The sequence below is a fragment of the Lycorma delicatula genome, chromosome 1 (genome assembly GCF_047948215.1).
Source record: "Lycorma delicatula isolate Av1 chromosome 1, ASM4794821v1, whole genome shotgun sequence".
Taxonomy (NCBI): Eukaryota; Metazoa; Arthropoda; class Insecta; order Hemiptera; family Fulgoridae; genus Lycorma; species Lycorma delicatula.
The window spans coordinates 177450364-177464195 of NC_134455.1; the positions used below are offsets into that span (position 1 = coordinate 177450364).

The 13832-nt window shown below is 30.2% G+C and overlaps 1 protein-coding gene across 2 annotated transcripts in view; it reads left to right on the plus strand.

Annotated features, from left to right (window-relative positions):
- Nucleotides 1-13832, plus strand: part of LOC142325780 (tyrosine-protein kinase Dnt-like) — a 509730-nt gene that overhangs the window by 182205 nt on the left and 313693 nt on the right. The window lies entirely within an intron of this gene.

Consider the following 13832-nt stretch of genomic DNA (forward strand, 5'->3'; position numbering starts at 1 on the left):
GATGAAGAAGATGGAAAAATAGAAAAGCTATTACGCAAAAATAAATATATGAATAGACAAATACAAGAAAAAAGCTAAAGATAAAGAGGTCAAAATGTACTGATGAGTCCTGCTGATAAACTATTATTCAGGAAATAAAACAGGAGTTGATAGAAGGCTATCTATAGAAGAAAAATAATCTCATAAAGTGAAAGAAGAAATTCATCTATAATACGATATAAATTAATAAATTTAAAGAAAAGATTGTAAGACTTGATCCTCTACCGTTTGTGTTAGTATGCTATTTAGGAAAGTAAGGCTCAACATTTTTAACAACTAATATCCAAGATTTTTTGAGACTGGACAAATATTCTGAAATTTAGAAAAGAAATTAACCAATGAAACAGAATAAATAATTATGAAGATCATTGGTATATTTCAATTTAATATCGTTCAAAACATTGGTAGAAAATATATTAAATGATAATTTGACTTCTGAGAGAGCATGTTATAAAAGAGATAAGTTCTCTAATTTTAAAATGCTGCTTTAATAAGAGTAAGGCCACCTTACATGACTTGCAAGTAAGGATAAAATATTTGATAGCTTAGAATGGAATATAATTTTTAAATATTAAGAAATATTGAACTTAAATATCGGAAAAGTATAGTTATTTAAGATTCAATTTTTATAACAACCGAGTAGCAGTTACAAGAATAGAAGATGAAGAAAAGAAAGTTGGGAAAAAATAAGAGTAGAAAATAAGTATTCCTTTCTCCTTTACGAGATACAATATAATTTTTTTCTGATACTTTTGACCTTCTACATAGAAGAAGAAATACAGAGATTTCAAAAATTACAAATTTCAAAGAAGAGAATATTAATAATAAAACAAAGTTGTTATACCAAAAATTATTTACAAAAAATACAGAATAGCAGGATGACTTCCATCTTCATTGTAACTGATTTCGGGTAATGATTTTCATATTCAGCTCAATGAAAAAGGTAGGCTTCTTAATAATACTTTCATAAGTATTCTTATATACGTAATTACTTAATTAGTATTTTTCTTAATAATTCTTAATAAATACTTTCCTTTTCCCTCCCTAGTAAAATAGTGAATTAAGTTACGTGATGCCTATGATTCTGCAAAAGGAGTATGCCATATTCGCGAGTGAATAGTAAACTCATATCAAATTCCCTACGACTGTTGGTTTTGCCGCTTAATGAAATATCCCATTTTCAATGCATTATAATAAATATAATTTGTAAAGCCAATCATATAAAATTTTAAAGAAATTATTTAATAAAAAATATTTAAATCTTCAAATAATTTTTAGGTGACCCTTATATCCCTACTATTAAGCTGAGATACTATTATTAACAATTTACTTAACTAAGGGATATCTTGAAATAACTGGACGATATGTTGAAAGAATTTTGACTAAAAAATGATTAAAAAAAATTGAAGGTAATGAAAGATCAGTGATGAAGTTTTAAAAAGTTTACTCTTAAGATATTAAATTTAAAATAAGTTTAATGGTTATCTACTCGAGAAGAAATTGAACTCAAAAAACTTAGAAATAAGGTAAAGATGTAGTGAACCTACTTCTGAATTCTTTTGAGAAATTAAAATATCTTGAAAATGGTATTAATAAGAGAAAATAGCAAATATCTTTTTGAGAAATCAAATGGATATTCAATAAGTAGGAAGGAGAATTATTAAAAAACAAATGTAAGTGTTCGGGGCTTGGTGAAAGATTGAGAGATTAAACATGAGTAGAATAATGAACTATTCCATAAAGGAATGAGAAAACGTGGTGGATTCGTACCTAATGTCTCTTGTGGAAGTCTGGTAGTCTGCTCTCCTGTGATAGAATTGGTGAGGATGTTGTTTAATAATCTTTTATGGGATTTTAAATCCTTTATGGGGATGTAAGATGGCTCCATTGGCATCTGGAACTGCTTCTTCATAGGAATATTGTGGTATCGCTGAGGTACAACTCCATCCGGGAGGGGGTGGGAGGTCTCAGTCTCCAGCTTACGATGATCGGGTGGGGACTCCCATGTAGTTGGGAGGAAAGTAAGACCTAATCCTGGTGGGCGATCTTTACGGAGGTTCCCCATTAGAGGCAAGGCATAAAGACCGAGTTCCGATTGGGGGTTCATTTGGGGGACTCCTCATTGGAGGCATGGCGCCTAAATGACCAAGCCCGGCTAACTGGAACTTTGTTCCCGACGAGGTAGTTAAAGGCCATTGCCTCTAACAACCCCTCTAACATTGCCTCTAATTGGCACCCCTCGGAGCTGAGTTTATGCTTAGTTGCGGGTCCGGCTCCAAGGGGTGCGGGAAAAAAGGAAGAAATAAAAAAAAGATCCTTTACCTGTTTTCAAACGTTACTTTTATTTATTAAAAAAAATGAAATCTTTGTTGCAACTTGTATATAAACGTTTGTTGCTGAATTATCGCAATGTATTTAATTCATCATTCTTCACCTACAGAAAGAATTAAATTATATTTTTACTTCATACCTTCTATCCATCTATCCAGGTCTTTCTTAAGGCTGTCATGCATGTAAAGCATCTGAAGTAAAAGAAATGAGCTACTATTATTAATTATTATTATTTCCAATAACATAGTTAAAGATGTTTACTCTAGCCCGTATCTGTGGTGAACAGAATTATCACTTATAATTCTTAGTCAAGTTGTGGGATCTAACAAAGACATTTAAGCTGTTCAATCGCAAATCATTGGTCGTTAATTTTCAGTTCCAATCTGCACCGATTTCTTGAGAAATGTCGACGAAATGGGTTTCCCGCTACATAGAGGGTTTGAAATTTCATATTTTTGAAGTTGTTTGTCTCATATAGAGCTAATTTCGGATTGGACGGTCATTCCTCCCTACACGCCCTTTTTCTCTGTCCTTGATCCCTACTTTTGGATATGTAGGTAAAGATTTGACTTTGGTTGGTTCGTACTGAATATACTGAGATCTGTAGAGCCAATGCATTGTTGTTGTGATCTGGCGGAGTGGACTTCCAATGAATACGTCCTTATAAGTTCAATTTTCTGTCCACTGTTTACCAATAATTTTAACGGTTAAAAATGTTGATATATAAGCCATAGGTTTATATATCGAACGAAGGGCTAACATTTTCTTATTGCTGCTCCCCACATTTCCAAATTAACTTCACAGAAGAAATGAGAAGTAACCTCAATCTGGTCCTTGTCATTTCAATCATTACTTTATGCAACTGTGTTAAGGGTAGTGCACAGTTCTTAGAATATCAGCATTTGTTTAAACATAATGGTAATTTTTTATTTATTTTAATGATAGTAGTAAGTTGTTCAGATTACTGCACTTCCCCTGCGTTCCGTGTAGCAAACTGTACTTCCAAGTATTCTTAACTACCCTCCCACCAGGCTTCATGATTCATCTTGTACACTCTTCTTCAATGGTGTTGTTTTCATTTACGTTAGCTAATCATCTCTACGCAAAGTCAATATCAACTCTCAAGAGAAACTTTATTTTAAAAATTATGCGAGTAACTGTTTAAAAATGAATGTTATACTTAAGTAATTTCTGTATAAAGGAACATACTTAAAACAGAATTTTCCTTTCCTCTACATTGAAAGTAAAACAAAAATTGTAAATTTATTACACCGGAAAAGAGTTATTTGACGAAAGTCTTTTCAAAAGAAAAATGAAAAGAAATATGCAAGTATTTTTTAAAACATATTTGAATCAATTTTTAACTCTTCTTTGTAAGAGGGGTGCATCGTATATTACTTGTGTAGTGCAGACTGGACAGACACAAACCATGCAGCCACAGCCACTTGTGGTCGTTTTAGGGGGACAGAGTTTTCCTTCTCTTGGAATAAATCTGAATATCTGATTCGTTGCTGCCTGCTCAACAATCCGTAGGATTTATTTATGAGAAAAAGGAAAGGATTTCCGTTAATATCTTTCCTTTTCTGAACCAGTATAAATCTTCCTTCTCGTAAAATAAAACTGAAGGCCTTCTTATTTTAAATCTACATCCCAATACAAACATCTACGTACGTACACGCAAACACATACACAAAAATTAATTGATCATAAAATTCACATTTTCTTTTAACTTCAGTATTATATACCTACTTGAATCTATTTATTAAAAAAGTTAAACTCTTTTGTTTTACGCAAATCTCAGAGACTGTAAAAAGGTCTAAAGATACTCAAAAAATCTTTGAACCGCGAAAGTATTACGCCTGATTTGATACGTAATCTGAATAATAAAAAACATTAATCTGCAGATTAAAATGAGTTATAAAAAAAGGATTTAACAATACTTAAACTTTTACGTAAGCTAAAAAATGCAATAAAGGAAAAACTTTGAGAGCAGATAACAATTCGAGAGAAAATAGATGCTAACATTCACCGGTAATATAAGCGGAAATTAAAACTAAAACGGAATAGAGAAGTTTCCTTTCTGTTCTGTTATATAATCTTTTGATATCGCAATACTTACTTCAATCTACAATCTCGATAATTATCTATTTTATATATTCTAATTTTTGTCTTTATTTTTTTCCTTTTGCAGTTTTTCTTATAAAACTCGCTTGTTATAAAACAAGCTGCCCCCTACTGCCTTAACTTCTCACTGATATAATAATATTCTTTTATTTTTTAATTCTAATTAATCTTTTCTTCAATTTGACTTCTATTCTATTCTATTCAAATTTTACTTAACGAACAACAAAACTTTAAGAATCTATTTTTAGGAATAGATTCTAGAATTTCACAAGAAATTCTAGTTCGTAAATTTTGTTTCATAAAATACCGTAAATAAATTTGTTATAAACTGTTCGTGATTTTTTATGCCATTGAAATTTATATAATGAGACTTATTCAGTATATGGAGAGAACATGAAGTGGTACAAAACAATACTCTACAAAAATTTACATTTTATAAAAGTTATCTAAAACAAAGGATTATTATAGATAAACATTTGCAGTAAAACAATAACGAAAGATTAAATCTGCAACGCAATAGAATATTGGTTCAAAATATACTCGTATTGATAACAGCTATAGCTCCTGAGTTGTTGCATTTAAGAAAAAATACCCCAGAATAAAAAATAATTTTAAAAATATATTTCTTATTTGAAATTTACATTAGAAACACGAATTAAGAGAAAAAATTATTTGTTCACCGTACTGATTTTCATCTTTGACAGCCTAAACGATATCACTCAGGTAAAAATATGGGAGTATAAAAAACCCTTAAATAAAGTTTTCTATATCAAACTGACAAACATTTATTATAGGTTTCTATTAAAAAAAATTAAGTTGTTTGCCATGTTGGAAAAAGGAAACCGATTGGATACGTATACTAATAGAATATTTCTAGTTTTCGGTAAAAAATGAAACTTTATAGGTCTTTTAGTTTTAGAGCTTCTTTCGTAGTTGTAATACATTTCAGAGATTCTAATTTTGACACACTAAAACTGAACAATGAATGTTAAATATATATATAGGGTTTTCCATTTTCAGCCCAAAGAGTAAAACTGTAAAAACTCAAAAAAAGTACCAACTAATTTTTTTTATTTTTATTTGAACCGTTTATTTTCATTTTTTTTTTAATTCAACTAATAACGGGTCGAATATTTATTTTTAAATCATCACTCATTCGTCGTTTTTTGTTGCAGACTTATATCTTAACATAACCCCGCAGAGACAAAAATTTAATAAATTTAACAATTGAGAATGATAATAGTTTAATTTTTGTGTAAGACCACTTACCCAATTGATCTTTATATCTACTAGTGTTTAATTACTTAAATCTGACAATGTTTATATAGAATTAGATTGATGAAGACTCGTTAGCTTTCAGTAACTCTGAATGGTTATCAATAAATTTTGCTCGTTTTAATTCACACTGGTTGGATATTATGTAGCCTTAAGAACAAAACCCAAACATAACATACCAGTACTATCATGCGCTAAACAAAATTACCTATCGAATACAAAATCCCGGGAATTTATAAAATTAAACGACCTGATTGCACACTTTTCTACAGTGGACAGACAGTACGCAACATCAAGGATATTTAGTACAATTTTCTCACTCTCGTTATAAGTTTGCCAAGTGCATGTATTTCATAATCAGAGAAGTGGTTGGATTTACAGTTCAGTAACTTGAGTTTTTTGATATCGCCATATTTTTTTGATATCAGCATCTCTCTTGATTTTATCTGACTCCTTACTCTTTTTCCTCTTCGCTTGTGGCGAATCGGAGGTTTCTAAACGAGGGTGTTTACGTGCACCCTCTGCCACGTTTGTTTGTTCAATATTCATTGTAGCAAGGCTAGCCGCCAGGATACACCCCCACTCCAGGGCTACTAACCTTGGAGGTCCGATCCGGTACTCCGGTGGAACCGGCATATGTCCTGGCAGAGAGCGGATGCGCAATCTCTGCACTGATTCCAGGCTCCTACTCACCGAAGCTTTCAGAGCTCCCATGCACCGACATAGATGGGCACCATTGCTAAATGCTTGCCATCGCAGGGGACATGTGGATAACGGAAGAGTCTCCGTTACACCTGCAATAACATTGACCCTGGCCGCCACATCGGCAGCTCTAAATATGGTATGTGTCTACTTCCTAATCATTTAATTGTTCATATCCTGCAGGTAGCCGAAAAGTCCCATCCATCTGGTGACCTGAAGATGGAAACAGGTCAAAAAGAGTAATATATCCGAGGAATTTACTCGGAGCCCCGCTAGCCAGCTAAATGTATTGTACATAAGTACAGCTGTTGCCGCCCTGGACGTGGAACGTAGATGTTGTGTTCCGGACGTGCGGATTACCTACCTCAGGGCACTATTATTATTACTACTATTACTATTAGCATTATTATTATTTTACTCAAAAATTTACAAAAAAATACCATAATTTTTCATTAAAACTAAGAACACATAATAAAAATTTAACTTTGTTATCTTTTGTACTTCCTCAGAGAAAGGTACTTAAATACAAAAATTGAATTTTCTTCACTTGTTCTCCTACACAAGATTATCTCAATTTTCCTATTAATCAATAGCTTTTATTTTTCCGGTTATGATTTCTGAAGAATCTTGATGTATTTCATTGGCTCCTTTTTCTATGAATTAGACTTGTTGCCTGTTTAATTCCTACACTCTTCCATTATTTTAGTTCAGCATTTATATACCAAGTCACTAATACATAATTTCATTTAACATATAAAAAAAATTATAGTGGTATTATTTACAAACATGGAAAAGTTTTAAGATTAAAAATATTATTAGCAAAATAAATTTGTTGGAAATTAAAAAAAGTTAGGTTTTGTGTAATTATAACTTCCGATCGTCATTGACGAAAATATGGAAAGAGTATGATACTCGTACAATATCTTATTCAATATTTTTTTTAAATTTCAACTTTTTGAAGTTGTCAGTATATTAATTGTTAGTAACTTGTTGGAAGTTATTTTCAATGTAACTCCGGTTTCAAAATATCAAAATTAAAAAAAAGGATTGACAAGTATTGTATTATTCTATAGGGATAATATTATTTCATACAAGTTTTATTTTAAAAAATAATTTTTATTTTGATAATGTATATTCTACCTTTTGAAAATGAATAAAATACACCTTTTTATACTACCTTGTTGGGGTTGTGACAGTAACAATAGCAATAATTACTATTATTATTATTTAGATGTAACAAGTAATAGTAGTATTAAAATTTAAGTAGTTGAGTACTTAATTATATAATCTTAAATTACGTAAATGATGCAGATTACAGTATAACACACTACTGTAAATTAGCAACCGAATGAAACGAGTGTACAGCACCTGTGCTTATATTATTATGGCTCGGCACCCCGGTTCTGCATCCACTCAACACATGGCGTTTATTAGGCTAAATATATACCGGATGAAAATCAGAAATGTACTCTGCTAACACTTCAACATTTCAACACAGAATGAATTACGTAAAGAGGGTTGTGCTTATTGTAATCATGCAGATGTACGCAGTAAACGTAAACGAATAGGTGATTTAAATTATTTTCCATAAATTGGCAATGTAAATGGGAAGAGAAATTCTGTTTTAAACTTTCAGATATTATGGAAATGGTGGGCAGCACAGGGTATCCACGCTTATACAGATGCTCATCGATTCACATTTGGTTTTGATGTTAGTGTAAGTTACTACAATACCGAGCAGCAGCAGTTGTGTGTGTTTTATGCACAAGCGCCCGTTCACACATATTATAGTGTATGTGTGACGTGGAATAGGGTCGGGGGCTCGGTCGGATGTTGTAATATTGCTAGAAGTGGTCCTCCAGCTTCTAGCATCCAGTTTTGAGCCTACAGGCTAGTCCCATCTTCATCTCTTTACATATTCACTAAGCCTCTCGCTATTTAGCCCCCATAAACATACACCACCCTTGTAGCAGCAGCAGCACCAAGTAGTCTGATACCGAAGAGCGAAGAGAATAAACTTTACACAACCCTTTCCATCCCCATTTCAGATATTTCATAAATTGCTTATCATAATAAACATACCTTCATTAGCCTCTTGCAGACTACATTATAACCAGCCTAAAACTATGTTACGACGTTAAATTATCCTCTCCTGCTATTCTCTTGCTATTGCTGTTGAATATTTAAATAAAAATTTCATTAAACTTTGAGTCTGTTGTTTATAATCACTAATATTATTAAACAATTCAATTTTTTTTTCTTTTTATAATATTTCCGACAAAAATAAAATTACAACTTTCCATGACGTTTAACAGTAATAAAATAAATTCCTTTTAAATGTTATTTTCTTCTTTTTTTTTGAACCAGCAGCAATTAGATATTGTAATGAACTTAGAAGTTGGTTTCTATTCTATTCTTTTGACACCGTATATACAACTTCCTCATTCTCTACTATCTGTTTCATGTGTACCAAATTTTTAACGTTTCTACTTTTTAAAATTCTTTTAGAACCAAATTTACTATCCCAGGCATTTCTCACTGATCTTATCCTCATTTCAAAATTCTGTAATAAACTTAATAAGAGATCGGCATAAATATTTTAAACAATTTTCTTGCTGAGTTGGGCTTTAATCTGTGACCAAAATATCCAGTTTTTATTCCTACGCCTACATTCCTGTAATTTGAATTTCTCTTATTATTTTATAATTTCTTGGTAAAAAATTTTGTTTTTATTTTTACCTTAACGTTTAATTATCGTTTCATGTAAGATAACCTATCAAATTTTTATCTTTTTTTAAACAAGGTTTTAATGCAATTTTTTAACTGATATTAACGCCAAAAACCAACGGTCTTGACATACACATTTCTGAGGTAAGAATTTAATAGTTTCTACGAACTTATTTGTCACATGGTTCCATAGTCGATCACAAATAGATAATGCTGTAGCTGGAAATTGGTAGAACATGTGTGACGAAGACCAAATAATAAAACATTAATAATATGATTCATTAGCGTTCTTAAAGTTGTTGAATTCTTGATATGGTTTACAGCAGTTAAACGTCAAAGATAAAGACAATGAAGAGATGCGGGTTCTATTTAAAGAGGTTATGTTGCAAAAGAAAATCTTTCAAGGATGTTAATCTAATGTTAAATAATTCACAGGAGTTTTTTGATTGTCCTTTTTAATTGTTTTTTGATTGTTACAGAATTTTTATCACTAGCTCAATCAATACTTTCTCTTCTGTGAACACACTTATGACACGCTAGCCATTTTACATGACAACATAAATAATTATTTATTACTATGAGTAAAATTTTCCCCATGAGTTTAATTGTTATAAGTGAAACTACCTTTATTTATTATTAAACAAAAAAACCAACATTATGATCAAATCAGTATATCTTTTTTTTTAACCAATAAACTTCATTTTATTATAATTCAACTTGAATTTGAGTCCTGTGGTACTTATTTCAAAAAATTCCTATTGTTCATTACATTTATGAGTAATACTACAATAACAGTTCATGACTTTTCAGTATCGTAGTTCTTTTTAAACATTTTTAAAATATAAAAATAGCCAACACCTTTATAATAATTACAGTACCGGTAGATATTATTTTTCACGTTCATTATTTATAAACTATTAGACTATTAAACGCGCAATATAATTTATTAATGAACATTATAATTCAATTTGCTCTCTCTCTCTCTCTCTCTCTCTCTCTCTATATATATATATATATATATATAAAAGAAAATATCCTGACTGACTGTTTCATCAACGCGCAGTAAAATCTACTGAAGATAAATTGATAAAATTTATATACATCTACTTCTTAAGGTGTAAGTGCACGTTAAGAAAGGATTTTTTGAAATTCCGAGTTTATCGGTTAAAATGGAATAACAATGAAATTTACTATGTTTTTAATTTATGAGTAAGAAATGAAGACATCAAATTGAGTTTTGGTGAGTCTAATCTTTATATGAATATCTAAACTAATTCTTTTGAAATTCCGTGTTTAAAAGGTTAAAATAGATTTTGATTTCTTTTGTGAAATCGGGCTATTTTATTTAATTTCTCGGTAATAAATAACGATATCAACTTGATATTTGGTGTGTGGTAATTTTCATGTAAATATATAGAAGGCAATTTCTTTATTTTCCGAAATTCAACCTTGAAAATGGTGAAAAAAGTAAAACCTTTTGAACAATGCTTGCAAATTTTCCCCATTTCCGACTATACTAAATGAGATATTCACTAGATTGGGATTTACAAATAATCTTCAGATAAATATCTAAAAATTATTTTTGAATTTTTATTTTTTTAACGGATGCAACGGTAGAATACGACAGCTCAATCAACGTAATCACTGTTGCTGTATGTACGACACGATTGGCTGCATCTGCGTCCGGTTAGTTGACTAAAAACATAAAAGTAATTTAAAAAAGAAAAGAGGAACATTTATTGGTTACTTCCTAGTTGTGTTTGTAAGGTAAATAAGAACCGGGCAAAATATATTTAACCCGTCTTTCTTACGGGTAACCAGTTATAACTAATACTTTTAATATGGAGGCCGACTGTTCTGAAATTCACATTCTTAGATCACTCAACGTTTCGGGTCTTGTAAAAATCAAACTGTTGCTCTGAAGATATTACAACACACTGATAGTTTTTATAAACTGAACAGGATTTAATTTTTATTTATTATTTTTATTCTCATAAGCATGGGTTTAATGAACACACGGGGAGTCCAGAGAGCAAAGCCCCTTTGCTAGACTGGAAAAGCAAGAGAAGCGAGTCCTGACAGGGTAAAAATCCTCTGACCCCAACAGGAAACGCAAGTAACCATATAATCTCAGCGCGGCCGAAACCGCGACGGGTCTGCTAGTATGTTATTTTATATAAATATAAAATAACAAGTCGTGAGCGATTCATAATCAACGCCCAGCAGAAACTACTAAAGTTAGTTTATTAAAATTTACGTACATTTAAGTACAAGTGCACATTAAGAATTAACTTTTTGAAATTTCTAGTTTTAAAGGATTAAAATGACATAACATTAAAGTTTAATGTTTTTTTTTTTTAATTTTTACGTAAGAAATGAAAATATCAACTTGAGTTTTGGTGTTTGTAATCGTATGTGAGAATTTAAAAATCAAATCTAGATTTTTTGAAATTACGTCATGAAAAGGAGTGAAGAAAGGTCAAAATATTTTGAACAGTGATTACAAAATTTTCCCCACTTTCGACTATACTAAATGAGATATTCAGTAGATTTGAGCTTGCAAATACTCTTCAGATAAATATCTACAAACATATTTCGGGTTTTTTGAATTTCGATTTTTTATGGGGTGCGACCTTAACATAGCCAGTGCCACTGTTTCTGTACGTGTGACGCTACTAGCTGCATTTGCTTCCAGTTACTTGACTAAAAAACATAAAATAAAAAATAATTGACCGCGACATGAAGTTAAATAACTATATTGAGCGGGCGAAGCCGCGACAGGGAAGTTATATATATATATATATATATATATATATATATATATATATATATATATATATATATATATATATATATATTATATTTATTTATTTATTTATTTTTCCGCTTGCTCAAACCTCTTAAAATCCTGATTCTTTAACTAATCTAATCCTCTTTTTTAAGGCGTTAGAACTCATTTAGTTATTATAAAATACTTATTTCGAATAGCTTTTAAAATAATTATTTACAATTATTAAATAAAGACATGTTGCATCTTTCATTCTGCGCTAACACAAACTCTCATACAACAATCTAAGTGAATGTGAATTACAAATACGTACTTAAATTGCTCTACTCATATAAATTTTATTTAAACGGTATATTATATATATTACTGTTTGAAAGAAAAATAATACATAATTCTTTATTATATTATAATTTTTTGATTTAATAGTCCAATAAATCTTTGTGTGACTTTTTATCAGTACATTACATTAATTGCGTACTACCCTTGACAGGAAAACTCTTAATGCACCAGATGGATTCCATTTGCATTTATTATTTCGTTCGTCAGAGATTCTAGTAGGATTCTGTCATCGTGTGTTATTTACACAAATCTACATGAACATGTAATAATAATTACGTAAAGCAAAAAATATACACATATTACTATAACAAGCAATCTATTTAATTTTATGTAAGTGTACTGAACTTTGTACGTGTTATTGTATAAAGGTAGTCCCAAATATAAATATAATTCGCTCCTCCTTTTCAGTTTCAACAGTCTCTTTATGAACAATATACGTAAATAATCGGTGGTTAACTGATGTCATAAAATGTAAATTTAAATTGTATTTTCATAAAATTCATATTATCTAAATTGTTTTCGATATTTTTTTTACCTACTTTTCAGTAGTGTCTATCTAAAACAAACATTTTGATAATTGAACAGTAATTACTTATTTTTCAAAATAATGTATTTTTTTAGACGCATGAAGATTATGATTGTAAGAGGGATAATTTCATGTTCTACATAAATTGGATTTTATTTAAAATTAAAATTGTTGTGATTATATTCCTTTTTAATAGAATTACTTCTACAAAGAATTTATAACTAATGTTAAATCTGTGACCAGTAGTAATTTCGATTCTAAGTAAGAAAATGCAAGAACTAAAATAGTTATAATCGATTTATTTAAAAACACTTTAGAAAAAATAAAAATGCAATTATTATTATAATAGAATCGGATGAAGTTTTAATATCCGAGTAAAATTAAAGTTGAGAATAGAGATTTTAGTACAAAAAGATTTGAAATGGTCCGCAATTGACGCACTATAACGCATCCGAAATCAACAGTGTTCTCTCATTAACTTTGCCGAAAATTATTTGGTGCTTTACTACCTAACTGAGGTCCAAAAAGAGTGAAAGAGATTTTTATCACACATCTAGAAAAAATGTAAATTTAAAAAAAATAAAGATAGACTTTACAATTTTTTTATTTTATTTTAGATTTGTAACGTTCAGTGCGTAAAAATCACCATTTTTGCATAATAGACATTTTGCATACAATTTTTGCAATTTACTGAAAAGCTAAGTCTTACGTCAAAACTATAAACTTATTTACATACCTATAATTAATTAAAGAAAAAATTAGATTTTTCAAAACTGTTTCAAATACGTATCTCATTAAGAACCGGTATTTTAATTTTGAAAAAGAAACAATGTTTAATATTTTTATTGTGTTGTAATGTGCACTGTAGAATGAGGTTATATAAATATTATGACTGCCAAATGCCCACAGAGGATCCATTGCAGGTGTGCACTCTTTTAACAAAATTTTCAGGTACATATTCACATGTCTGTAAGTCAATTT